This window comes from Zalophus californianus, chromosome 10 (genome assembly GCF_009762305.2).
Source record: "Zalophus californianus isolate mZalCal1 chromosome 10, mZalCal1.pri.v2, whole genome shotgun sequence".
Lineage (NCBI taxonomy): Eukaryota > Metazoa > Chordata > Mammalia > Carnivora > Otariidae > Zalophus > Zalophus californianus.
The window spans coordinates 63,558,471-63,586,263 of NC_045604.1; positions in this window are offsets into that span (position 1 = coordinate 63,558,471).

Genomic DNA, 27,793 nt, shown 5'->3' on the forward strand with positions numbered 1-27,793 from the left:
TGATGATAGAAACATAAATTCATCACTGTTGCAGTCTGCAGATCATATGTACATTCCAGAGTGTCAGGCGAGGACCATGATTTGTGTCACAGCAGAGAAAGATAAATCTCTGTAGAAGACATAACAACCAGAATCACGGCCACCATGTAATAGATCATGATGCACCCCGATCTTTTCCAAACGTTATTTACAGTTATCAGGGCTTGAGGATGGCAAAGCACAAATGGATATTAATCTTTACTCTCCCAGGCCTCGGCCGACTCAGGGCTTCTGCCTCTTAGAGTCAGCCCATGATTTCCAGCAATGTGATAAGTTCTGGCTATGCGCAGTCTGTCCAAAAGGGATCAAATATAAATATTTCCGAAAAGAAAGAGTGTTTCCAATCCCATCAATCAAAGCCTTTGAGAACTCTGTCACTGGAGCATTCTGGAAAGGATTGCTATGTGAGAATTTGTTCCAGAAAGGAGCTACTGAAGTAAATGAATGAGGCCATGTTATGGAAAGAAGAGGGGGGTAGAGGTGAGCATGAGGGGCTGGGCAGAGAGCACAGGAAGTGGCAGCAAAAAGGCTTTTCTAGAGCAGAACACTGGGGCCGGAACTGGAAACCTGTTCTCTAACGCTTATAATGTAATTGCTATTTTATCTTTATACACCTTGGCTTCCCAACTGCAGATGAAATGGGTGCTTGTCCCCTGCCATCCACCATATGATCTCAGGTCAAGGCTATGTTCACACATTCTTAGCTCCTAGCCTTACTTTTGGAGGTCCCAGCCCCACTCCACATCACACGTATTAAAATGCACCCTCATCCCCCAGGTGCCTGGGTGGTGCAGTTGGATGAGCGTCCGATTCTTGATTTTTGGCTCAAGTCGTGATCTCAGGGTTGTGAGATTGAGCCCTGTGTCAGCAGGGAGTCTGCTTGAGATTCTCTCTCTCCCTCTCCCTCTGACCCTCCCCCAGCTGCCCTGCTTGCTCTCTCTCTCTCTCAGATACATAAATCTTAAAAAAAAAAACTCCCCACATCCTTCATCAGAGGGTCTTCCTTCTTTCCTCCCTTCCTTCCTTTCTTTCTTTCACTATAAACTTTAAAATTGTATTGTTGCTTTTGAAATTATTAGGCTACATGTAATTTAAATAGCCAGTGGTTTCCTGGCAGCTCCTGTGTCTATGTAGGAATTCTTGTAAAGAGAAAATATACATCTATACATTGTATTCAAGTACAGTGTAATTTTTATTAATACTAAATTAAGCAATGAAAGAAGTAGTCATCATGTCATGTTCTGCAAATTAAATATTAATTTTAATTTTATAGCTTTCTTTTGGGTCAATACATTTTTCAATTCTCAAATACTTTGCGGGGCGGGAGGAGCCCTAGATTTCTTGTGTAAGTGCCCGATAGGTGGGATGAGCTGTCCCAGGCCCTTAAGAGTAAAAGCATGGGTGGGGGGATTCCATTCATTAAACTCTGTATTCCTATGACCTAAATTCCCCCAACTCTGTGGTATCTCAGGTTCTTCCCCACAAGAGCACATAAAACTCATTTAGGTGTTAAAGGAAGCTGTCGTGTGGTAGAACCACCATAGAGAAATGTCACAAGTATGGACCGAAACACTCAAAGAATAAGACAAAGAACTCAACGCAAAGAACAAAGCAGTCCCTTTTGTGCTCCCTATTGTTTGATCTCCTTTTCAATAGACCTTTAACCCTTGAGGTAATGGTTTCTTCTGACACAGTCTCCGTCCTTTGTCTTTCTAGACCCAAGGCATGCTGTTGAATTCACATCCTGTCTTTTGGCTCAGCAGTGAGTTTCTTTAGGATTTAGGCCCTGGGCACAGGATTTCTCACATGTCCAATTTTGATAGAAACTAAGAGAATGTGCAAACACCTCCTTCTCAGAGCAGTCTGGGGGAGTGTCCCTGATTTCTCACCCTGACTTACTCTGCTTTCAGAATGCTGCAGATAAATACTGCCTGAGATATATATTTTACCCAATTTCTACACTTGATCTGAGCCAAAAGGCTGAGAAGCAATTTATTCATTTTATGTATTTACCCTTCAGTAAAAATAGGTGGAACTAGGAGTTCTTTCTTCCATCTTTTTCTCGTGGTTACACGGTGGCCCTGCTCTCCTCTTCTGTACTGTGGAGGCCCCATCTTGGATAGGGTCCAACCTTCTTGCCTTAGGCTGTCCACCTGAGTAGACTCTGACCACACAGATTCACCTGTCAGGTTTTCCAGAGTTTTACAAAAAAAAAAAAACCATTTGGCTTTATCAGATATCTCACTTTTCCCACCTGGGCAAGCAGACCTACACACACACACCCAAGATGAGACCTCCTTTCTTAGCTACTGGTCACAAGGACCAAATCACAGCAGCATTCTAAGAGCAACCCATGACTTTTAAATACTCGAGTCAACATTTTTATATTTTACTTTCTCTATGTTTTCTTCCTACTTCCCTGGTTATCCCAGTAAGTGTCCTTGTCTATCTGTCACATCTCAGGAGCTCCACCCTGATACCCTACCTACAAATGCCACCTTCACCGTTGCCCTCCCAGTGTTCCTGCCCTTAACCTCATTCTGCTCTTTATTGTTTGAAGCACCTGCCCCCTTGAACCTACTATGTAATTTACTTGTCTATTTGGATGACTTATTGCTCGTTTTTAAATCCCCTCCCCATTAAGTAAGCCTTATAAGGCCAAGAATTGTTGTCTGTTTGTTCTCTAATGTAACACAAACATCTAGAACATTGCCTGGTGCATAATAGATACTCAAATATTTGTTGAATAAATAAATGAATAATACTTCCTCCATTTCCCAAAGGGTGGGGGTGGGGGAGCTTTGATAAAAATTTCTCCTAACTGGTACTATAATCTCTTGATGTTAAGTGCTAACGTCTATAAATATATCTGAGGTATCTCATCCGAAAGTCTTATAGGACAGAGAGGTCCTTTACTTTCTGGTCAGACTGAAAATGCAACCATCTCATTATCTGTGTAAACATTACAGATGGGAGAGAAGTCACCATCCAGGCAAGATTTAGTGATGTGTGGCACAGAAATGGGGTTACCCGTGTCTCAGAAGCCTAACATATTGTACCCAAAAGTTTTCTCACTTCTTTGGAACATGTTTCATCTATTTGTTTAACTGAGAGCTCACTGATAACTGCAATGACCACACAGCAAATGTAACCACATTTTCATTTTTCTCAAAGTGCTCTTCCATGGAGTGCCTCAAAGAACTTACACATGTGCCCAAAGACAGAAGCTGGACAAAAGGGTTGAAATTCCATCTGTTTTGCTTTGCTTCAAAAGGCAGAACTAAAACCAACAGGTAGGTATCGTAGGAATGTGTCTGAGTAGAAGGAAGGAGGTTCTAACAATTAGACCCATTCAGAAATGAAATGGTTGTCTTGAAAATGGACGGCTCCAGTCCCTAGAGAATTGTGTCATGGACGATGTGAAGAGCATTCCTGCAGTGAGTGAAGGGTTGGACAGAGTGACCTTCCTGGGCTGAGATTCTGGGAGACCATGGGTTATAATGATCAGTTCCACAACTCACACTTCTTAGTTGACAAGGAATGTTACCTTAGCTGGTCGGTAAGTAAATTGAAAAAAACTGAACAGATGACCCACATTTTCAGAGTGAAAATTCATGAAAAGAACACCCATTTCTGAATTCCATTTTTCCTTCACATCAGATATAATTAGCTTTCAAAGTGAAAAGTATCAATCAAATGTGAAGGGCAAGGCAGAAATGTTTCCATATTCTTTCTTCTTGGATAAAAAGGAATCAGCTCCCAGCAATCAAAATTCACTTCACAGAACCCAAAAGTAAGTTGAGATCACCTAATGGAGAAGATCAGCATTTTTTTTTAAGATTTTATTTTTTTTAATTTATTTGAAAGAAAGAGAAAGAGAGAGCATGAGCGGGGGACGGAGGGACAGAGGGAGAGAAGGAGATTCCCCACCGAGCTGGGAGCCTGACTTGGGGCTCTATCCCAGGACCCTAAGGTCATGACCTGAGCCAAAGACAGATGCTTAACTGACTGAGCCACCCAGGCCCCTAAGATCAGCAATTTTTTTTCTTTTTTTATTGTTATGTTAATCACCATATATTACATAATTTGTTTTGGTGTACTGTTCCATGATTCATTGTTTGTTCATAACACCCAGTGCTCCATGCAGAATGTGAAGATCAGCAATTTTTAATTGCCTTTCAGAGTCGTCAAAAGCACCTCGATTGGAGAAGACAGGGAACCAATGGAGTGAATGTCAGAGAGGTACTCACATGAGCAGTGTAGACTTGTAGACTTAAAGCCCAAGAGATCACTAACTTTGGGCATAAAAAGAGTTGGTTGAGAAACTTGAAGATTTAGCCAATACCACTAGCATGATCTTTCCCGGGTGCTTGTAATAGTAGTTATCATCTGAACTTGTCCTTTAAGCTCCTGAAAGGGTCACGCAAAATTATTTGTTTTAAACCAGTGTTTAAGTTATACTTGTTTCCCATTAAATTGTGCATCTAAGAAATCTTGTAATCGACTTTAAAATTCCCAGTGCCACAGTTGCTGCCACCATTCGCCTCCTTGCCCCTGGATGTGATGACCAAGGTTGGAAGGTTCAAGGGGAGCTGGAAGTTTCTTCCAAGCTGCAAGAACTCTTATTAACTTCCACAATGGGAAAATAGGCAGCTGGGAGAGGCTGCAATTACATAGACTTTACTCTTGGGACTGGACGAGGCCAATAAAATGTTATCTCTATGACTCCTTACATTCGAGATATTTTTTCAAGTGAGCCAAACGCCACAGGACCATGAGCCCCTTTGGAGTATTTTCTTTACAAAATCCTGAATCTTGGGGCGCCTGGGTGGCTCAGTCGTTAAGCATCTGCCTTCGGCTCAGGTCGTGACCCCAGGGTCCTGGGATCGAGCCCCACATCGGGCTCCCTGCTCAGCGGGAAGCCTGCTTCTCCCTCTCCCACTCCCCCTGCTTGTGTTCCTTCTCTTGCTATCTCTCTCTCTCTCTCTGTCAAATAAATAAATAAAATCGTAAAAAAAAAAAGAAAATAGAAAATCCTGAATCTTAAAAGTTTTGAAAGTCATTCCTCTTATCAACTAGAGGTAATATTGATCTACCGGAATGTTTTAAATTCCAAAGACAGAAAGATGCCATTAAACAAAGTTATTGCTTTGGAAATTTATCCTATAAAAGATCCTAAGTTTCCAAGTTTGAAATCTAAACCCTTCACTGCAAAGTCTTGAGGAGAGAAGTTCTCCTATTTAATATAAACCTGTGTGAAGTAAAGAACTTGTGGAGCTCACACTACTTCTCCCTCCATCTTCGTCCCCTGAATGTTCTTCCTTCCCCACATTCCTTCCCTGGGATGTTCTTCCTTCTCCACAACAGCTGAGTTGTGATATGGCAAGATTACCTTCCAGCCTTTGAATGAATTTTTTTTTGAACCCATTTGCCCTTGAGAGTGTAAGAAGGATGGTTCTGGGGGATAATTATCTACCTGTTTTGGTTCTCCAATCAACTATAATCTGAACCCATTCTAAAATTAAGAAGACGCTGGCTGGAGGTAAATTGGGAAATTGACTTGCAATACCTCTGCCTTATAATTGGACATCACTCCTCATTAGTGATTCTTTTTGAGCTAGAAAGTACTAATTATCAGGGTTGTCTCTCCTCACTCCTTTTTTCCTCAAATGATCTCTTTTTGTTCAAGTTCACAGAGCTGGCATCCTATTTCTTTTTGCTGTTTTTAAGGATGCAGCACAGAACCTTGGCTGCTTTCAGTGCCCTGAATTTTAGAAGGTGAAGATATGTCCTCCAAACTACCAATCACTGGCTCTAACCTGACCATCTCCTCACCATGGAGTTTGGAGAAGGAAAATATCCAGAGCAGGGGTCCACAAACTATGGCTCATGTACCTAATCCAGCCTGCCACCTGATTTTTTAAAATTTATTTTAGAGAGAAAGAGAAAGAGAGAGCGGGGGGTGGGGGCAGAGGGAGAGGGAGAGAGAAACTTTAGACTCCATGCTGAGCGTGGAGCCCAATGTGGGGCTCGATCTCACGACCCTGAGATCAGACCTGAATCGACACCAAGTGTTGGCGCTCAACCGACTGCGCCACCCAGGCACCCCTGCCACCTGATTTTTGAAAATAAAGTTTTACTGGAATACATCACACACATCTGTCTACGCATTGCCAGTGTCTGCTTCAGGCCAGAGAAGGAGTTGAGTAGTAGCCACAGAGACTGTATGGTTCATGAAATCTAAAATATTTACTATTTGGCCCTTTATTGAAAGAGTTTGCTGAGCTGTGGTCTAGAGCATGGTACGATAGAAATAGCACATGACAGGGAGTTGAAAAATCAGCAACAGAGACTCAGCTGTATTTCTAATTACCTTCTAATTGGAAAAGTCACTTTGCCTTCCAGTTTCTTCTTCTGTAAAATAAGACAGCTAACTTATATAATTTCAGAGTTTCTCTCAAGGACTAAAACTGTGTGATCTGTGAGTGGGACCTGCCCTGACATCTCCTTCCCTCCAGGCCAGCTCTAAGCAAATGGTGAAGCTGCTGAAAGTTGCTGGCACCATCCTGTTCGCCTTATTCAGGAATATCCCTCGCCCCCATTCGCTACCCCAAGGCCTTCCCGCCTCCCCCGGCTCCTGAGCCCTGCAGCCCCTGCTGCTGGGGTGTGCACTCCCAGACAGGCCCCTCCTCTGCCCCTGTCGTCAGTCACATGTCCTTTATCAGGTACTTGCTCTGTGACTCATCAGGTAAATCTAATAAACTAATTCCAGCCATAGCTGCTCACATAGCTCAAGCTGTTTCCCCCTCCAGGAATGTAGGGCAGACCACTGGTTCTCTACTCCTTTGCCTTAAATCAATGAACAAAACCCAGAAGCCCAACAAAACAAAACTCAAAATCATTCTTTCATCAAGAATCACAGTTCAGGGGCACCTGGCCTCAGTCGGTGAAGCGTCTGCCTTCGGCTCAGGTCATGATCCCAGGGTCCTGGGACAGAGCCCCGCATCAGGCTCCCTGCTCAGCGGGGAGCCTGTTTCTCCCTCTCCCTCTGCACCTCCCCCAGCTCTCTGCACCTCACGCTCTCTCTCTCTCTCTTTCTCATGAATAGATAAAATCTTAAAAAAAAAAAAAAAGATTCATAGTTCAGCTGACTGACCCTTCTCTGGAAATTCTTTGGTCAATCCTTTTGCCCAAGTCTGGGTGGTTCAGTTACATGGTCATCAGTGAAACAGCTGAACAGAACCTTCTATTTTGGAGGAATCTCTGCTGCATGAGTTCAAGCACCTGTTAGGTCCCTAACTAGCTGTGAGAACTGGCACAGTTTATGTAACCTCTCTGGGCTTCAAGTTGCTGTGTGTGCAAGTGGAGGTAACTGTGTCCATCTTGCAGCCTCATTCCAAGATGACAGACAATGGACATAAAATCCCCAGGATGTAGTAGACACTCACAAAACTATTCTCCATAATGAGATTGCTTTTAAAAAATGCTTGCGAGAAGTGTGGATGCAACATCATGGGATAGCAACCAGGGACAATTTTCCCGGGGACTATTAAATAACTAGAATCAGCCCTCCCTTCTGACTCTAATAGTTAAAGTGACTTGCAGATCCTTGCTTAATTATTCTCTTGCTGAAACTGATTTTTGCTTTTGACCTCCCAGATTAAGTCTAGAAACTCCTCGAGGAGAGCGCAGGGTCTTCCTCCGATTTATGCTGCATATATAGTGCCTGGTGTTGGGCTCTGCATAGAGTCAGGGGCCAGTAAATGATGGAATGACTAATCATGACTGATTAATGGATGAATTAATAAATGGATGAGTTAGTCGACTGGATATTGGGGAGGGGGATCCTTGAATATTTAACCTCATCCTTTCTGTTGGACCAGGATGGAAACAGAAGGACAGATAAGAGGACCCTGAATGGAGAGGATTCTGAAAAAGAAACATAGAATCCAGCAAAAGCTGGAACTAGTAACAGCCCAAAGTGGCCCAACTGTGAACAGTCCGATTGTCCAACTCTGCAGCTCTCGGCGCCAACCCCCAGTCTCCGAGCCGCCAGGCCTCCCGGGCCCAGTGTCAGAACCCACGCTGTCCTGGAGCAGTCATGCGTGTTACCCCAGCAGCCGGGCCTCACGGAGCCGTGCCAATTTACCTTCCGATACCAGGGCCAAATCACTTCATCCAGTAACTCTCCAGACCCCTGTCCTCTCTGACATTTGGGGGATGGCAGCTACCAGCCCACAGTGAGCAGTTTCAAAGAAAAATGCAAAAGCCATTCCTTTTCTTTTGGCTAAGGGAGCCTCAACTGTGTCAGGGCTACTAGCTGACTCTTGATGCATCTGAGTTATTAACAGTTTCTGTTTGTGTTTCTGTGTTCTGTGGGGCTGTCTCCCAGCCCCAGCACCTGCCCTCACTGTCTGAGTACACCCCGTAATACCAAGCCACTGCGCACATTTCTGGGGTGCTGCTTGAGCTGCTCCTAGCCCTCAAGCACCCCTGATTATTGTGGGGCTGAGCAAGGACCACACTTCCTCTGTTCATTCTCATTATTTTGGTTCAGCTTTAAATGCTCTTCTCCTCCCTCTTCTGGGGAATTCAGGACTTGAGGTCACAGAGGCTTCTGATATGCGGGACCAGTGTCTGTATCTGCCCACCCTGCCTTGGTGAGGGAGGGGTCTCCCTGCTTTTCGGGGCCAACATGACACTGCCCTTCAAGAAGGGAGCAGACCCTCCAGGAGGCATGTGGTAAGCGTGGTCACACATACCTTCACCTCTTCTTGCAGACATGTGGTTAGTGGTTAAGACCTAAAGTCGGACCATCTGGATTTAAATCCGGCCCCTGGGGCGCCTGGGTGGCTCAGTTGGTTAAGCGACTGCCTTCGGCTCAGGTCATGATCCTGGAGTCCCGGGATCGAGTCCCGCATCGGGCTCCCCGCTCAGCAGGGAGTCTGCTTCTCCCTCTGACCCTCTTCCTTCTCATGCTCTGTATCTCTCATTCTCTCTCTGTCTCAAATAAATAAATAAAATCTTAAAAAAATAATAAAAAATAAATAAATCCGGCCCCTGCAACGTGGCAGCTGGGTGACCTTAACCAGGTTATTTTCTCTGTATCTCAATTTTCTCATCTGAAAAATGGAGTTGGGGATGTGCCCACTTCATAGGGTTACGGTGACAACCAGGTGAGCTAGCTTCAGGCAAATGAGGTGTTACAACGGTCCCCCGGCCGTTACGGTGTCAGGGACCTGGCCCTAATCTTTGCGGTCAGTTGCTTATGTGAAATACTGGATATTCTGGTGTTGCCTTGGCCTCTTACTTGCTGTGTGATCACAGAGAGGACACGCTCGTATTGCATCCCATTTCCTTCATATTCCTAAATGCAATAGCGATACCATAATCTACAAAGTCGTTTTGAGACTCCAGTGAGGTAATGTAAATGACAATGCTCCATGAAAATGCTCTAGAAGCTACACAATGCTACGTGGTGTTTGGTGATTGGGTGAAACTATCTAGATCGGGTGATTGGTCTGATCTTTCTCTGAAAGTCTGTCCTGGGAAAGAGATTCCAGAACTTGACTCTGACCCTGGTGCCATCTGATGCCATGCTACCCTGAAGGTGGATAAGTTCTTTTTTTTTTAATTAAGATATAATTGATGTATAACATTATCTTAGTTGCAGGCGTACAACATAATTTGATATTTGTGTGTATTGTGGAATGATCACCGCAGAACGTCTAGCTAATAATACCTGTCACCACACAGTTATAAATTCTAAGTTCTTTATGTTGTTTTAATTTCTCAAAAAATTTTAAAGATTTATTTATTAGAGGTGGGGAGGGGCACAGGGAGAGGGAGAATCTCAAGCAGACTCCCCACTGAGTGCAGAGCCCGACACGGGGCTTGATCTCATGACCCTGAGATCATGACCTGAGCCGAAATCAAGAATTGGCAACTTAACCAACTGAGCCACCCAGGCGCTTCTTTAATTTCTCAAATTTGATCCTATAAAAGCATAAACAAAAATGTGTCCTCATCACTTCGTAAGACAAGCAAAGAGGAAAAAGCCCGGCCAGGAGGCACAAGGCCTGACTGAGGTCCAGGTGTTCCCATTAGATACCCACGTCCCCAGTGCAAGCTGGTGAACTTTTCCTTGACCAAAGTGTCCTCATTGCTAAAGTGAGGACAATAAGCATGTCTTTGATAGCTCATCTTTGCAACATCTGTTTATAGCAGCCTCTCCTACCGTCTGCCCTGCGTGGGGGACAGATCCGAGGAGATGCTCACGGGAGATGCTCCAGCTGACACTCTGCAGGGCCTGTTGATGTGACTTCTCTGATCTACTTTAGAAGACTTGGTTGCCTTTTCGTAATGCCCCTACAAAATAAATTGCTCGGACAGCACATTTATGGACATCATAAACCCGCAATTACAGACAGATCCAAACAATATGTGGGTACCAGTGGGTGCCAAGGACGCTGGTGATGTCATTTCTATGGTATTTTTGTTGTTCTTGTTTTATATTTATAGTGCCTGCTCATTGGTTAAATCCCAAAATGATCACCTGTTTGCCATGAGGGACTGAGCATATCCCTAGTGGATCTAGAGTCCTGGGAAGTTACCACATTGCAAGAAATCTCTGATTTGCATGCTTGTTCCAGGGCCCTAATCCTCCCCTCCCCAAGAGAAGGAACGACCTGCCCCCATCTGTCTCAGTGTGCCTGCATCTTAGGTGGACGGGAAGGATAACCATGTGCAGGGTGATCCGGCCACCGGGGTCTTCTCTGAGCAGTGAACCACAGGCACCAGATCCCTCTGGAAATCATATCATTCCTGCTCCCTGCCTTCCCACATCCAAAAATTTGAACCAGGTGACACGGGCTGTGGTCAATGTCTCACCTCCTGCCCTACAGAGCCACCAACCGTGCCCTGAAGGTGAGCTGGGAAAACACCCAAGCTCAGCACACAGCAGAAATGAGGAGACCTTCGTGCCCACAAATTCTGTGTCTGGAGGTCAAGCCTCACAAGTGGTTTAGCGGGCCAGCAGCAAGCCCCTCTCCAGGCCAGTCTGTTGGCGGCTGGGGGTTGAGGGGGCAGTCATTTGCCAAATGCACCATGTGCTAGATGCTTCCCTAGGTGACAAGTTGTGAGGAAAGGAAATTGGATCTGCATGAAGAAAGGGCAACGAGAGCAAACGAGACATGGAGGAGGGCCGCCTTCCCGAAAGTAAGTGAAAAATGATAAAAATCTGTGTTGATTTTGATGAGAGGAAATTCCCTTACTTGCACCTGCTGTGGACGCTGCCCATCAGGGTTTGGTTCAGGTTCTTGGAGAGCCAAGTGGTAGCAGGCAGTGAAGCTTATGAAAGAGTCACATTTTCTGACCTGGTGATTGAACCTTTAAGAATATAACCCAGAGAAGTGATGGAAAAGGAAAAAAGAAAAAGATTAACCCTATCACAAGAAGAGGTTTTTTAAAAAAAAAATACATAGATACAGCTATCCAACCCAAACTTCCAGAAATAGTGGAATGACGAAGGTCCTAACGTATCACTAACAGTGACATAGTGGCCACTCAGAGAGATAAGAATGGAGTCTGTGCTAATGCAGGGAAATATGCATATAAATTACATTATGTGGACAAAACAGAACATCACCTAGCACACTGATATGAAAATGCGTGCATGTACAATGTCAAGCCTCAGGGATAAATTCAGAACCATGGCAATGGTCGAAACTTTAGTTTTGCTTTTCTTTTTCCCATCGCATATTTCAGGACACAGTAAAAATTCTCTTTAAAAAGAGAAGCGAGGATGTGGTATAGTCAACGAGAACTCGCAGGGCCCAGTGATGAAGCGAAACAAAATGGAAACTTGGGTGTCAATGGAGTAAGAATGAGGATCCCCATGCTCGGGCCATCTCCTTTGCCCTGCCCTGCCTTCCCTCCTCTCCCCACTATCAAGGCCGCCACCTTGACCTCCTCTTCTTTTTAAAGGTTTGCCTTTCAAATTCATGGCTCTTTTTCTCTGAGGTCAGAGAGACTGAAGGCTGATGGGGCATTTTTAGCTCCTCCCTGGGTCTCACCTGGGTCCCCTCTCTGAAGGTCCATCCCCTCTGATGGGGGCTCTAGACTTTCCAAGAGGTTGGACCCCGCATTTTGCAGCTCGAGCTCTATCAGAGCAAGTGTGTGTAGAAAGAGAAGGCACACTCCACAGCCCCGAGTCCAAATATGCCACTGGCAGCAGGTCTCAGAGCCCCAGATCCAACAATGGACTCCCCTGGTCCAGCCACAAAACATTTATAACCTCTCTAAGCAGTCCTCTGGCAGAGAAAAGCAAACTGTGAGCTCAGGAAGCTAATGACCTTGAAACTATCCATTTATCTTGGCCTTTCCCCTCCGTGTGAGATGCCACGAAAAGTGCCAGTCTCTCTCTTTCTCTCTGAAGAAGAATGATAGAGCCAGACAGCCGTGCACGCTTCACCTTTGCTTTCCCTCCCGGGCCAGGCCCAGGGTTGGAAGACCGATGGGAACCAGAAGGGAAAGGAAATCATTCTTGATCATCCAGACCACCTTCCAGAATCCTCCGTGCCGGGGAGAGAGCTCACCTGAGTTCCACTTCAAAGCCTGATCTTTGTCAGCTCATCCATAAATCTTCATAAACAGACAATGCAGATTCTTAACAAACCTCCTGCCTGGAGCCCCAGGCCCGTGACACCTCGCCTGATGCGCACTGTGTTGGCAGCCCGCGGTGGACCTCACGGCCTCCGGCTACCTCCACCCTCCCTGGTCAGGGGAGGAGGAGGGCAGCCACCCTGAGGAATTGGAGTGTTTGAAATCAGTATTCTTCTCAGTTGCCCGCTGTCTGCTTCGGTGGCTGCCCTCACCCTGGCACGGGGACGCCGGCTCCCCGCTGGGTCCCACTAAAGCCAAGAGCTGGCACAGCGAGACTCCCCTTTGTTTATGGTGTGGCCACTTGGGTGTGAGATGTTTCCTCTTCTCTTCCCTGTGCCACTCAATTGGATTCGAGTTAAACGGCAAATCCGTGGACTGTGGCTGTGTGGCTGGGCGAAGAGGCAGCTCACTTGCCTCAAGCCCAAAACACAGGCAAGCCAACATGCCAACAAGACCAGAATCAACAAAGTCAAATACAATTCCTGTGCATTTGAAAAACGCAAAGCTGGTTTTAGACTCAGAGAGCCCCTTTCCCCGAATACCTGCTTTCTCTCATTTTGTGTGATCTCCATTTCCTCGATGGCTTTTCTTTCTTTTTCTCCTGCCCAAGCTGGATCTCCCTCCGTTAGCTGGATCTCCAGGGGGTCACGCATGCTCTTCCTAAGCCAAGGTCCCCTCATCAGCTGTCTCTTGGGAGCTCATATCCAGAGCCTTCCAGAGGGCCCTGGGAAGGAAGGGCATTTTGGAAAAACATCCGGAAGAGGAAAGAAGAGCTAGGGGCCAATGCCATGGTCTCCCATTCAAATTGCCAGTTTGAGGCTCTCTCTCTCTCTCTCTCTCAAAGCTGGTTTTTTGTTTTTTTCCCAAGTCTGGCTTTCAGGGTGAAAATATATTATTTTCAGGTAAATTGACAATGACTTTTAAAAATTCCCAGGCTGCCTCAGATTCGTGAAAAGGTAGTTTAGTTGGTGTGCTACTGCATTAATGTGTGAAATGGTTAAATTAATCCTTCCATATGATGTCTGAATAGGTTATTATAAGGTGCTTAGAGATTTGGCAGGCTAAGCCCCATCTTTCTTTCAAGATGTTAAGAAAATAAATGTAAATGCAGGAAACACTGCATGTGAGGCATCTGCTGTCCAACTTTACAATTTGAATGTCAATGCAATATTTAGGAAAAGTTAACCACAAGAGTAAGGTCACAAGATGCCCACTGGGTTGTGTCTCCTGAAGAACCCAAAGGGACTTGAGACCAGACCCACCTCCCAGTTGCCCAACCTTGCTGTCTTGGTTAAGACTCTTTTGTCTTCTAACAAAAACCAACTTGACCTGGTTTGAACCAAGAGGGGGATGTATTAAAAGGTTACGGGGTGTCTCACAGAATCCAGAGGCAGTGGGATGTCTCAAGGAGCACAGAAATAGGAACTGGGAGGAAATCAGGAATCCAGGCTGTACTATTTATTGCTCGCTCTGTTTTTCTGTGTTCACTGTTCATGCTGCTCTTCCGCTCTTCTCTGAAGGTCGGCTTCCTCTGCTACTGCTTTCGTGGTGGCAAAGGTAGTCAACCCAGCTCCTGAGTTTTGAGATGTCCCTTAATGCCATCCCACACAGAGGAAACAGCCACCTCTGCATTTGAAGTTTGCTCTGGCGATCCTATGGTTAGCACCCCTGAGCTCACTCTTGTCCTGTTCGCACCGCTTGTCTGTTCACTTTCTTCTTTTCTCAAAGCATCCTGTTCTTGTCATGTGAGGTCCACTCTTTCTGTATCTCACTTAGGATAATCATTAGATGTTTGTATTGTGCATTTATTTGATTTTCACTTTTCTCTTGTATTCCTTTAATTGTCTTCTTTTTCAGGGTCAGCTTATTGTCTTTCATTCTGTTTTGTCTTGTTTTTTTGCTACTCATTTTATTCCGAGGTCTGGTTAACTTTGCTCGTCTACTCAGAATTGCCAGTAAGGAGAGCAACTTGATTTGTTTCTAGGTTGCTAGGTGGGTTTTCTCTGCATTGAATATACATGTCTGTTTCTCTGCTCTTTCATAAACAGAATGATTGGGACATTTGGAGATGCGAGCAAGCCTCTACAACTGCCACGCTTCAGGTTAGAATAAGCAAAGGAGGAGTTGGCAAGGTGGGGTGCTGGGTTTGGGGGCTAGGATGGTCTCCAGATGCAATGGACAGGTCTTTACCCAGGAGCACGATATCCTCCTCAGCAGCCCTAATTCTCCTTAGGCTGGGCCCCCTTTCATTTTGCCTGTGGGTAAAGCACTGGGCCACCTTCCTAGGGGTGGTAGAGAGGAGAGGGGAGGGAAGCATGGAGAAACAATTGGCAAGGTCATATAGTAAATAGGATTTTGTACCTGTTAACTGACTTTGGAGCATTCCTGGGCTTCTGCAGTAGCTGCCTGAGCTGTCTGGGCTGATGCTCCCTCACTCCCTCAAACTCTTTGCTTCCAAACCCCCTCCATGCCCCAGATATTTGCTGAAATATCTTGTCTGCTGATGATTCTCCTGCAGACTTACTTCTGTACATTTCATTGGAGTCTCAGAGGGGAGTAGAAACAAGTACTTTGTTCATTCTGAATCTTGAACAGGAATTACCAAATCTGAATTTCCTGTTCCAAGAGGGAAAATCTAATTGGTCCACCCAGATGATGGGTCCAACCCTGCTCTGATAAACGGTATAGGAAGATCTCATGGTTGCTAAGGGTGACCATGTGGTGGAGTTGAACGACTCCCCTAAGGCAGTCACTACACCCTGAATTTTAAGAATTTAGATTTTTATTGTTATGCTTTGTAGGCTCTTTATTCCCTGCCTTATTCCAACAGATCCTGGTCTCCTGGAACTCCCTCATCATAGCCTGAAGCAAGCCTAGGTCTACTGGTTGAGCTGGTAAGTGTTCAGCAACAGGATCTCGTGGGGGGAAACTCCTGAAACCTCCTGATTTGCAGCATTTTCTGATTTCTGTGGTGGAACTACTCCCACCATGACTCATTGTGAGACTTCTGACATTATTGAACATGGAGTTGGGGAGACATGAACAAAATTGACGCTCACAAGTGTGTGTAAGCCACCTCCATCACACCTCTGACTGGGTTAAGACCTACTGTATAGTCTTAGTCAAAGCATGGCCAGCCAGCAAAGTTGGTTGAATTCATTAAGATTCTTTGGTTGGGAGGAATATAACCCAAACACAGTTAGATGAAGCAAAAAGAGAAGTTTTTCAGAAGTTCTTCAGAAAGAACCCAGAGTAAATCATGGAATCCAAGCAAGAGCTGAACGTCCAGAACTAGGGAAGGCCTGATGTTGCTTTGGTGACCTCAGAGGCAGCCTTTGCTGGACTTTCTCTCAGAGTTCTACCATTTTCGGACTTGATTTCTATTCCCAGTTTCTGACTCTCATTGAAATTCCTTAGAGAGAACCTGATTGCCCTCAAGGTAGGTGTCCTTACCTGGTGAAATGTAGCACTAATCTGACTTCGTGTCCTTACCTGGTGAAATGTAGCACTAATCTGACTTCAGTGACATTTAGCGAAAACATGACTTCTAGGGAGCAGGACGCGCTTACATAATGTGTAGGATTCAGTGCAGAATGAAAATGTAGACCCCTTTGTTTGAACATTATTAAGAATTTCAAGATGGTACAATGGAGCATTAAACCAAGTGTAGGGCCTGCCCAGGTCGTATCCCCTTGAAGCTGGCTCTGGCTGAGGGGCTCGCTCCTGTGGTCCGATTATGACGTCTGTCCCGGGTTCTCTTTTGAATTGCTCACAATGTTGTAAGGCAAGTCCATGGAGAGGCCAAGTGGCAAGAGATTAGGTCTTGCCAGTCACCACATAAGGGAGTTTGGAAGCAGATAACCCGCTTCCCCCACCCTTTGCCCCTCCAACCCAGCAAGCCTTCATATGACACTGCGGACCTAATGGTACTTTTAGCTTCCTGAGAGACCATCAGGCAAAGGCACCTAGCTAATCCATTTCTGGATTTCTAACATATGGAAGGTATGAAATAATAAGTGTTTGTTGTTTTAAGCCACCAAGTTTTGAAGCTACTTTGTTACCCCGCAAAAGATGATGACATAGTGTTATTCATTACTTTTGACCTATTGAAATGTATTATAATTTATACATGGGTGGTTGAGTGAGTTTATATATTATGACATCAAGCTATAACTAACTTTATCTTTGCAAAAAAAAAAAAAAGGACGAGTGATTTAAAAACATTTCGGCAAAGAAACTGGAGATTGGGGCTAATGCTGATCACGCAAAGAAACTAATCCTAAGGAAATGGTTCTTTATCAGACACAGTTTGAGGAGAAAAATAAAAAGACCAATCAGATCTGTCAAGATAATGACCAAAAAAGTCAACATTTTTGAAATGTGGATTTATATTCACTTGAAATGTTAGCTAATCATGGTAGTACATTTATAAAAATTATAAGTAAGTAATGTTCATATATTCGTGCATGCTCAGAAAAACTGATGAGTTGCATGATCAAAATAGGTCAGTGATGGCTGTCTTTGCTTGAACTGGGGTTAGGGGAGAGTGCCAGTCCCCTGTTCTGAGCCCACCTGATGACATTACCATCACTGCAAGGGAGGACTGTGGTCAGGTGGGCCAGGTGCCGCCTGGGGCAGCAGTTTAGAGTAAAAGACCACTGAAAATAATCAGGAGACCGAAAAGCATTTCATGATGATAAGGACTAGACCCAGTCACACTAGATCACAGTGACATGTGATGGAGACTCATTATTCTTACTTGGATATTAAAGAGAAGAATAATTCCAGAAGACTGGAAATCCATGGGAACGCTCAAATTACACATGCAATTTAAAAAATAATTTTGGTCGTGATCTGTAATATTTATTCAGAGAAATATTTGAAACACATATGTACAGTTTAACAAATCGAACCTATTGTCACCACCACCTGGGTCAAGAATTAGAATGTTGCCAGCAGTCTGGAAGCTCCCCAGGTATCTTCTCCAATTATATCCCTCTCCCTGTACCCCGGAAGCCACTCCTGTTCTGACTTCTGTGCTTTCCTTGATAGTTTTACCACTTTGGCATGTCTCCATAAACAATATGGTTTGATTTTACCTGTCCTCATGAATGGAAATTTTACATGAGTGTAAATCATTCTGCATTGTATTCTTTTGCCTTTTATCTTTTGTTCAACACTGTTTGAGAGTCATTTGTGCTGCAAATAGCTACATCTATCTATTGCTATATGGTCCTCATTTTATGAATATCCTCATTATTTATCCATTCTTTGGAGAAGAACATTTGGCTTATTTCCAGTTTTTAGTTATCATAAGCAATTCTGCCTTAAACATTCTGGCACACATATCCTTGTGTACACAAACATGAGTTTCTTTAGAACACATGTAGTTTGGAAGTACAGAGTTATAAGCCGTGTATATCTTCAAATGTGGTGGATAAGGCCAAACTGTTTTCCGAAGCAGTCATAGCAACTTATTCCTCCCTTCTGCTCCACGATGTTTGAGACTTCTCATTTTATTACATTATTTTAATACTTGGTATTGTCAAACTTTCAAATTCTTGCCAATCTGGTGGGTGTGTAATGTTATCTCTTTGTGGGTTTAATTTGCATTTCCCTCATTGTGAATAAAATGCTTTTACACTTACGTATTGACCACTTGGATTTCTTCTTTGGTAATTTGTTGGGTTTTTTCCTTTTTTCTATTGGATTGAGCTTCTCATTGATATGGAGTAGTTTTTTAAAATATATTTTCAATTTATTGTCACTCATATATTACAAATTCTGTAACATAAATGTTTACATCTTTTTCCCACTTACAATGTGACCTTTTATTATATTTTTTGATGAATACAAGTTCTTAATTTTAATGTAGTCAAATTCATGTATCTTTCATTTTTTGAATCTTGTTTAAGAAGACACTGCATCTGTTTCTTACATGAAAGTATTCTATATTATCTAAAAGTTTATAGTTTTACCTTTTGCATTTAGATCTCTAGTCTACCTGGAATTCATCATTGAAAAGGTATTCCTCTCCTCACTGATCTACCATGCACCTCTTTCATATTTTCATATATCAAGTGTCCACACATACACATATCCTTTTTCTATTCTCTCTATTCTGCTCCATTAGGCCAACTGTCCATCTCTGTGCCAATACCACACTGCCTCTACTATAGTTTAAAATAAATCTGGTGTCTGGTAGAGCAAGTCTTTCTACTTCACTGTTTTCTTCAAGAGGGTCAGATATTCTTTGTGTTGACATCTAAGTTTTAGAATCAACTTCTCAAATTCTACCAAAACCTTGCTAGAATTTTGGCTAGGATTAAGATTACATGGAATCCATGAATCAACCTGGGGAAAATTAGTATCCTTCCAACCTTCCAATATTGGGTCTTGAATACTATCCATGAATATGGTATACTTCTCAATTTGTTTAGGTTTTCTTTAATCTCTCTCAGTACGGTTTTAACATTTTGTCTATGCAGGTCTTCTGTATGTTAAAAACATATTTATATTAATTGCTTCATATGTTTTATATATTTTGTTGCTGATTTATAGGAATACAACTGAGTTTTGTATATTGCTAGTTGTATCCAGCTACCTTGGTAAAGTCCTTTATCAATTTTAATAATTTATTTATAGGAGGTTATTTTAGATTTCCTATGAGCACATTCTTATTTTTTTCTTTTCCTTGCCTTAGTGCTCTGTCTAGGGTCTCCAGTATAACATTCAATACTATAATTTTTATGCATGTATCTTATACCTTTGTGATACTGTAAGCTCAACGAGGAATAAATCATTGTACAACAGGGGTATCCAATAGGCATTTGTTGAATAAATAATTGAATGAATGAGCTATTCCACCATCCAGATGGCTAATCATAGCAGAAACCATAGGTGGCCATGGGGGCAGGGGACAAGTTGAAAAACTGGGTTAAAAATCAGAATCAGAACCAAGAGGAGAGAATACAGTCCTGGAGACCAAGGTGAAGGTGCAGAGTACATGGATTAGCTTAGTCAAGGACCTGAGCTGGGTACAGAAAGAGGGACAATAACTGATTTTCTTAAGCTTCTGGTACAGTGCTAGGCACTTTTAAATTCATAATTCTCTTCCCTAAACAAATTGTGTTTTCTTTTCTTTTCTTCTTTTTTTCTTGTGCTTCTATTGCTCTTAAAGTCCAAATATTATATGATCTTGTCCCTGCCCACCTCTCCGATCCTGGTCTGACCACCCCCCTCCTCCACCTCCTCCCCCTCTCCCGCCATCCCTTGTTGTGTTCCAATTACTCTGGCTTCTTTCTAGTTTCTAGAAAACTCCAAGCTTCCTTTCCTATTTGTGCTTTACCTATCTATTCCTTCTGCCTGGAACACGCTTTCCACCATCCCTCCTCTGGCTGGCCATGCCTGCTGATTTGTCAGGTCTCTGTTCCAATGTTACTTTCTTAGGCAAGCCTATCCTCATTTTCACCATGTAGCTTAGCTCCCCATGACGTAAACTCTTAAAGCCCCTGTACTTTTCCTTAAAGGCTCTTACCAAAATAGAAATTTTATTCCTGTGTTATTATTTGACTAACATCTCCCAATTAGACTGTAAATTCCAAAAGAGAGGTAGCTGTGTCTCGCTTGCTTACTGCTGACTTCCCCAGCACCTGGCCTGTGTCTGGCACAACAAGGCAGGTAATAGTCACTCCCTGAACTAAAACCTGTAGGTCTTCACTCTTGGTTTTCTATTATGTCACAGCCCCTGTGTCCTTCCCATTTCTCTCTGGTGCCCTCAGATGCTCCCTCCTTGCTCCCACAGCCCCATGCCCTTGATTCTATGATGCTGCTTAACCACGTGGAACCCTATGAACCTCCACTCTGGATGGATCTTATTAAGTTCACCTTATACTCTCAGACCCTGCACAGGTGTCTGGCACACAATAGGCACTAATATATACTAGCTTGAGTAAACGAACAATGCAAAGGGATAATAAATAATGAATGAATTGTGTATGTGTATACAACAAGTATGTGAGAGTTTCCGACCATGGGGCAGTCTCTGCAATGAAGATAACTGATTGCATGTTCTTTATGATAATTTAGTCATTAATCTCCCTTTGAGAGGACCCAAGATAGAAAAACCTTACACTGAATTGCAGTTGGTTACTGTTACAGAGAGGATCTGGGTAGCGTATGCATGTGTGGATGTGTATGTAATATAATATATATAATATATTTTTTTTTCTTTCTAAAAAAACTTAACAAAAATAAAGAAAATGTCAAAGCCTTTTAAAGGGCGCGATCACGCTGAGTAATACAACCCTTCCTTGATTTTTACATTATTTCAGTATGAGATGTTTTTATGGCTCTTACTAAAAATAAAAGACATTTCAGAGCTTCTCAGTAAATGAAGCACTGCAGACTTTTCAGTTTTGTTGTTTCCCCTAAAATTAATATAATTAATTAAAACCCAATGTTAGTCTGATTTACAATCTGTGAGTCAATGAGTCACAGAATCTCATGCTAATAGGGCAGTTCAGCTTTCTGAGCTCTTTACAAAAAAATCGTGCCCCAGCAAAGGGCCAAAAACAGGGGTGACAAGATAGAGAGGCCCAGAAAGAAAGACTTTTCCAACCAGGCCATGGTATATTTGTATTGTGTTTGGAATGGAGGAGTCTGAGAATAATTTGGAAAGACAACTGCTTTTATCAAGTGTAAGAAATTAGTTTAACTGAATTTAAATGTAATTACAGGAGCAGCTGGTGAAGGCTAATTTCTGTTCAGTCTGGTTTCTCAGGAACCGCACCCCCATTCTGTTCCCTGGGAAAGGATCAAGTTGCAAGCTTTACATCACTGACACCAACCCTTAGAGGCTGATCTTGGCCTAGGTCAGTGCTAGGAGCCACAGAGGAGGGAGATTACCTCTCTTCTGGTGTTTACCTGCACTGGCTCCGCCCCCTTCCTTTGAAAAGAGACTGGAGGCCAGAGGCCAGGTGTATCATGTTGACGGTACTTTGAAAGGCTCAGATTCCACTGGGGTCCATTCTGATGGGATCTCTTTCTAGATGGCACCTGGGCTAGCACCCAGGTGTTTTAGCTGCTTCTCCTGGTTCAGGATGGTGCATCCCATGTGATGAGGAAAACTGTTCACTTCAAGGACTGGAAAGTTCTTGAATGTCATCTTCCTGGGGCAAATCACTCCCTTTGCAGATTGAGAGCAGAGAGCCTGCGAGAAGTATTCTGACTGCCTGTCCAGTGTTACTGCCACCACCCTACACTGCACAACCACACCTCAAAAATATCAGGGTCGTGAGATTGAGCCCCACGTCCAGCAGGACTCTGTGCTCAGCAGGGAGTCTGTCCCCTTCCCTCTCCTTCCCCCTCCCCGCAACATGCACATGTGCGTGCTCTCTTTCAAATAAATGTTTCAAAAATATGGGGGGCTGCTTAAGTGGCTTAGTCAAGTGTCTGCCTTCAGCTCAGGTCATGATCTCAGGGTCCTGGGATCGAGTCCCGCATTGGGCTCCCTGCTCAGTGAGGAGCCTGCTTCTCCCTTTCCCTCTGCCCCACTCATGTTCCCTCTCTCTCAAATAAATAAATAAAATCTCAAAAAATAAATAAATAAATAAATAAAAAATATGGAATGTGTAAACCTTCTCTGTCATTTACACCCCCATATAAAGGAATTTATAGGATTATTAGTAGGAGAAGGGATTGTCACAGATAGAAGAGAAGAGAGAGGTAAGGAAACTGGAAAAGGGAGCTCTGGTGGAAGCTGAGCGAAGGAAGAGAGAAGGCAAACAAAGCCCAGGTCACCAGGCCGGTCCTGCTCCTGCGCTCAGATCACGTTAGCCTCCAGGTGCAGGAGGCCTGTGGAGTCATGCTTCCCGAGGGGTTACCTGGCTCCAGCTCTGAACTGCAGCCCTGCCAACTGGGCTTGGGGCTTCCGGTCCATGGGCAACCTCCCCTGGAGCCTCCACCTGTTAGAAATGTCACCTGAGGCTTGTGGGCTTCTCTCTCAGGGCTCACCAGACGACAGCATTGGCCCCAGGCTGGGAGGGGCCTGAAGGGACTGCTGAGCTGCCCATTGCTCAGAGGGTGCCCATCCAAACAGCGGCACCCGCCCCACATTGTCCTGGCCCTTGCCCGGCTCTGAGCTCAGACAACACTCTCCAAGGCCATCACCCCCCTAGCCCCTTCTTCACCCTCACCCTGCCTTATCTGCATGTTGGTCCTTCTTCAGCGTGGATGCAAGGCCCCTCTGGGGTTTCCCCCACCTGCCTGGGTGCTGCCCAATAGCTCACATGTGAGCACATTAAGGCCTGGCCCACAGGGACTGTGCCCAGAGGTGCTGTGGGGACTCCCCCCTCCATGCCCTGGCCTCCTTGGAAATCTCCTCACACCCTTACAGCCCTCTTGTCTCCAGGATCCTCTCTCCCTCCTGCCAAGCACACCTCCCTTTTGTCCCACGCAGGACAGTTCCTGAGGGGTCCTCCTGTGGTCCCATTTGTAGCATTATTACTGGATGGACTGATACCTATAAAGGTTGTTCACCTTCTTTCTCAGGCGGCATTGACACTCCAGATAGCTGAAGGTGTGTTTGCAAAAAAACAAAGGACTGATCCCCACAAGACCACCATCAAGGCTAAAGTTCCCAGTCTCACTCTTGAAGGTCTGTTGCCTACAACCTGGAATTCAGATCAGATGAAATTCATAATTCCTTTTATGGGGACTCGACCATCCTTTTTTCTCTGCCGTGATTTGCACATCACAGGGGCTTTCTCAAATTATTGGCAGGGCTTGGAGGAGAAGAGGGGCCCCAAACCGCCTGCAGACATTAGTACATGTTAGCAAGATCTATAGGGGGGGACGTCCCACTGCACGCGGCTCCCGAAGGGGGGCCTGCTGAGCACATGTACGGTCCTCCTCCAGTTTAGCTCTCAGGCTGCTTAGGGGGAGGCTCCTGAGGAGTGGCAATGGGGCTGTTGCTTCGCCTCCTGCAAAGTGGCTCGGCTGTAAGGCAGCTTACCGACATCCTTGTCCTGGTTCAAACTACCCGCTCGATGCCCCGGCTAGGAGAGCTTGCGGCTCCCCTCAGACAGCCTGCTCATTCTTGTCTCCACACCAAACCTGCTCCTTTCCAGGCTATTATTTTTATATGAGACTATCTTCGCGACCAACTCATTTTGTTCAACCCCTGCTAACTAACCATCTTAGGACAGCAAGCCACACCAGGAGGACAGGGGATGGCGAGCGGGTGCCAGTGGGCGTGGGGTGGGATGGAGTTACTGCCCCACAGCAAGACACCTGGGGTCAGCGGGAGCTACGGTGGTCAATGATCTTCAAGTTCAGCCCTTGAAGTCCGCAAGCAGCCAAGCTCCCGCACAGGACTGGACAGGAGGAGCCCTTTAGGACCAAACAAGAAAGAGTTTTGTTTTCTGAGCATTGACTTGCAGCTCAGCCCATGTGAGGGCCGTTCACTGAGGTGTCTCGGCCAGGTGGTAGATTTCTCCTGTTGTCCTGTAACTTGGCTTGAAGCGGAAGATGACCCATGTCACCTGGCGCCCTGATAACAGAGAGCACATTCCAGCAAAAAGTGCCCATGCCTGGGCTGGCCATTCCCGTGCCCAGCAGGCAGCTCCCTGCCATCTGGCTACCTTAGAGAGACCACAGCCGCTCTGCTCCTCGCCCACCTGGCTTCAGCTGCCTCCCAACCCCAGTGACAGGGACAGCGTGGCCAACACTGGGCACAAACCAGCCTCCGATTTACCTGCTCTCTTGCTCTGGGGACCGGGGACCAGGTCCCCTAATGCTGTTGTGCCCTAGTTTTCCACAGAGTTGATGCCCTGTCCCTTGAGGTGAGCAATCTTCCAACCTTATTTGCAAATATTGAAAACTACAAAGCTCAAATGCATTTGTGCCATTCAGAGCACTAACATTTGTCAGGGGACTCCAGTAAAGATTTCCTAAGGCATTAAGAATAGAAAATAAGTACTGGATAGATGGGAATTGCAGGGGAAAATGTACACACACGTACATCACCGTGGTCTCTTGTTCTAATATAATGTTACAAAGAGGAGGTTCAGAAAGGGATCATGCAGAGGACCTGGGCAGCAAATGACCTGTCACAATTTCACCATGTTTCTTAAAAGGGAGTTTTAAAAGTGCAGTAGCTTGTGATACATTTACAAATCTGAGCACTTTATTTATTGGTTTATTTCCACAATAACTTAGTTCCAGAGTGCTTTGCAAGAATACACGTGATACAATGTAAAAGTCTAGAGAGATACACGGGAAGTCGGAGACTGCACTTTTAGAATGGGAGGGAAAATCTGGCCTGCAGACACATGGATCATAGGCTTACTTGGATAATAGAGGTGAGCCACTAATTAAGGACGGATGATTGCTAAACACTCTCCTCTTTACTGGTGTTGGTGACATTAATCAATACCTGTATAAACAAGGTGCTGGCTCCACATGGGGTAAGGCATACTCCTGCTTTCAAGAAGATCAGGGGCTTGGGCCAAACCAAAGGGATTTCTCCTTCAGGTCATTCTCCAAGTGGGGGTCTATCACAGATTATTGGAGAAAAGAAGGCTGGGATCAGAAACGTGGGTCCATGAAAGAATCTTGGTGGGGACTCGCTGTCTACCTGCTGATCTGTGCACACTGCACACATGTCTGAGCAGTAGTCCCATTTCTCCCTGGCTCAGGTCTGGCTGCACAGTCCTTCCCAGGGAGGACCTGGCCAGGTCTCCACAGAGCAGCACCCCTAAACTGCCCCTAACCAACATGCCCTCACCTGCAAAATGCTCAGCATTGGTAGCACATCTCGTGATTGGAACGACTCCTACTTAAATGTCTAAGAGCAACTTACTAAAATACCTGCATGGATATCATTTATTTGAAAACCAACACAGAAGAAAGGTTCGGTGTCTGATGAGGAAGGAAGAAGCCTGAAGCAAGGGCCAGATCTTTTACACACTGAGTGGGATTTCCAGAAGTAGTCCCCACCTGGCACCCCAGTGAAGGAAACATGGAAGACTGGGATAGGGGGAGAGCTGCAGGAAATTTTCACAGCTCACCATGTGGCTAATGCTGGTGCATTGATGGCTAGGCTCTCTGTCTAGATCCATTTTTGTGTTCACTTAAGCAAAGTTAATACTAACCCAGTTTGAATTCATGCATTTGATTTGCTTTTCCCAAGTGAAAAACTCTAGATTGGGCTTTGGCCCCATCTCTAGGCAATTTTGGAAAGAAACAAACTGTATTTCAGCACTGGGACCTCACCCTGGATTTTCCTGGGTGGAGCCTCACCTGGAAGCACCCAGAGATCTCATAATGTCCACAGGATGTTCAGTCTCTCCCCATAATAGACCTTAATGGGGTTCACTTATCTTTCGTCCTATCTCAGTAGTAATCTATTAGCTAATGTGACTGCCAATCTTTATTTACAAAAATAATGCAGAAAATAAAATTAAGAAAAAATATACCTAGATCCAACTATACTTTTCTAGCTAATATTTGATTATTTTACACACAGATTCTTCTCTAGTATTAAATACTCAGTTCCTTTTTTTTTTTTTTTTTTTTGGAGTCAAAATCCTGATCGAGAACAAGCTAAGTTCTAGGGTCAGCTCTATTCCCAGAGTCTCTTGCCTCACGGCCTCCTGACACTAGGCTCTCATTGGGAGTTTTTGTCTGTCCTTGGATCCCACTCCAGCAGACGAGGGGCCGGTGAGCGCAGGGGCCGGAAACAAGGCTTTCTCATCAGAAAGTACTAGCTCAAATTCCAGCACAACCACCCAGTGACTGTCGTGATGTTCTCGTCTGCAAAAAGAGGTTCTTAATACCAGCTTCACAGGCATTTTATAGGGATTAAATAAAATAATAAATGCGAGAAGCTTAGCAGGGTACTGGCACAGAGTAATGAAGATGGTCACCCCAACCACCAGCCTTACCGCCAACCTCACGTTGTCCTTCTTATCATCATTTTCACAATCATCACTAATTCCTACAACTCATTCAAGAACAAGCCACACTTTTCTTTTAGGTCTCCGATCACCAAAGGAGGGCTGGCCGTGTGGTAAGGCGGTGTGACCTGGGTCCATCCCGCCTGTCGGCTCTGGTTCTGCCATCTTGGACAGCCTGCTTGGCCTCTCCGGGCCCCATCACCTCGTCTGTCCAGTGGGATGACAGCCACTTCCTCACGGGGCTCCTGGGAGGCTTGGCTTCAGGGTGTGGACAATGCATCTAGGTTGATTAAAGATTGGCTTCCCCCAGCCTTCATCATTTCTCCTTTCCCAGTGACAAGATATTACAAGAAATCACATCCAAATGAGTTGCCACACATCTACCTAAAAACCTTGTAACGGCGTAGGCAAAATATTTAGTCTCATTTCATCAGGCTCTATTCTGTTTGGGCTCTGCTAGCTCACAATGGATATTAATCACTTAATCATACAAGCTAATTTATACTCATCTGTTAATCAGTTAATGGCTCTTCCATAAGCATTTACATAATGTTTTTAGCCAGAAAAAAATGCAGTCTCCCTAAGGCTCCTAGGAAGTGCTTCCATGGTGAGCCTATGCTGCCCAGTGCGGGGACCATTTTTATGTGGATCTTCCTCCATGATCACCCAACAGCCGCCTACCCTGCCTGTGCCCGAGCCTGAGGCTGGGTCTGCTTTGACTTGACGAGATCCCCATTTCTTTGTACAGATCTGTCTAAACGCCTGCCCCTCCGATGGCTGGGCTTCTTCACACCCCCAGATGCACAGGACAATACACACCTCCTCCTGCTGAGGTTAACACACAGCTGGACTGGTGTCCTAACAGTGGGCTGGGGCTGGGGAAGGAGACAGCAAGGAGAAGGAAACTGATATCTGGAGACCTGGCCACTTCTGTCTGTACCAAATACAAACTCGAACAGGGTGACCCTGGGACAACTGGCGTAAACCAGGATAGATGGTCGCTCTCACAAGGAGTCTGTGTTCCCTGTAGAACAACCCTGACAATCAAAGGTAAATGATTTATTGCCATTGCCCGTTACGACAAAAACATTAGAGAATATGTCTCTTCGGGACCCAGGGTGACCACTGTTGCA